The sequence below is a fragment of the Orycteropus afer genome, unplaced genomic scaffold (assembly GCF_000298275.1).
Source record: "Orycteropus afer afer isolate SDZICR_OR568_19922 unplaced genomic scaffold, OryAfe1.0 scaffold00427, whole genome shotgun sequence".
Taxonomy (NCBI): Eukaryota; Metazoa; Chordata; class Mammalia; order Tubulidentata; family Orycteropodidae; genus Orycteropus; species Orycteropus afer.
This window is the reverse complement of record NW_006922014.1, coordinates 32,458-33,987: the sequence shown is the minus strand read 5'-3', so window position 1 is coordinate 33,987 and position 1,530 is coordinate 32,458.

The following is a 1,530-nucleotide window of genomic DNA, read 5'->3' as shown; positions in this document are numbered from 1 at the left end:
TATAACTGAGGAAGAGCTGCCTCCTCAAATTATAGTTGACCTTAATGACATGGATGAAGTAAAGCTTTCAAGACCTTCATTTGCTGATGGGACACATCTCAGAATGGGAAGAAACATCTGCAAACATCCATTAATAACTGGAACATGGAATGTATGAAGTATGAACGTAGGGAACTTGAAAGTATTCAAAAATGAAATGAAAAGCATAAAGTTTGATATCCTCAGCATTAGTGAGCTGAAATGGACTGAGTTTGGCCATTTTTAATCAGGCAACCATATGATCTACTATGCTGGAAATAACAACTTGAAGACAAATGGTGTGGCGTTCATTGTCACAAAGAATGATTCAAGATCTATCCTGAAGTACAATGCTATCAGTGATAGGATAATATCTGTATGCCTACAAGGGAGACAAATTTACATGCCAACAGCCAAAGATGAAGAAACTGAAGACTTTTACCAACTTCTACAGTCTGAAATTGACCAAATATGCAATCGAGATATACTGATTATTACTGGTGATTGAAATGCAAAAGTGGGAAACAAAGAAGAATCACTGGTTGTTGCAAAATATGGCTTTGGTGATAGAAAGGATGCCAGAGATGGTATGATAGAATTTTGTAAGACCAATGACTTATTCATTGCATACCTTTTCTTAACAGCATAAACAGTGGCTATACAAGTGGACCTCACCAGGTGGAGTATGCAGGAATCACATTGATTACATCTGTGGCAAGAGGTGAAGAGAAGCTCAATATCTTCAGCCAAAACAAGGCCAGGAGTTGACTGTGGAACAGGCCATCAGCTTCTCATATGCGAGTTCAAGTTGAAGCTGAAGACAATTGAAATAAGTCCATGAGAGCCAAGATATGACCTTGATTATATCCCACCTGAATTTAGAGACCATCTAAAGAATAGATTTGACACATTGAACACCAGTGACCAAAAACCAGATGAACTATGGGATAGCATCAAGAACATTATACATGAAGAAAGCAAAAGGTCATTAAAAGGAATAAAAGACCAAAATGGATTTCAGAACAGACTTGGAAATTTGCTCTTGAGTGGAGAGTAGCTAAAGCAAATGGAGAGAATGATGAAATAAAAGAGCTTAACAGATTTCAAAGAGCAGCTTGAGAAGACAAAGTCAATTATTACAATGAAATGTGCAAAGACATGGAGTTAGAAAACCAAAAGGAAGAAAACACTAGACATTTCTCAACCTGAAAGAATTGAAGAAAAAATCAATCCTTGAGTTGAGGTATTGAAAGATTCTAGGGGCAAAATGTTGAATGATGCAGGAAACATCAAAACAAGATGGAAGGACTACACAGTCACTGTACCAAAAAGAATTGGTCAATGTTCATCTATTTCAGGTGGTGGCAATAATATGATCAAGAATCAATGGTACTGAAGGAAGAAGGTGAAGCTTCACTGAAGGAATTGCTGGAGAACAAGTCTCCAGGAATTGGTGGAATACACATTGAGATGTTTCAACAAATGGATGCTATGCTATAGGCACTCACTCAG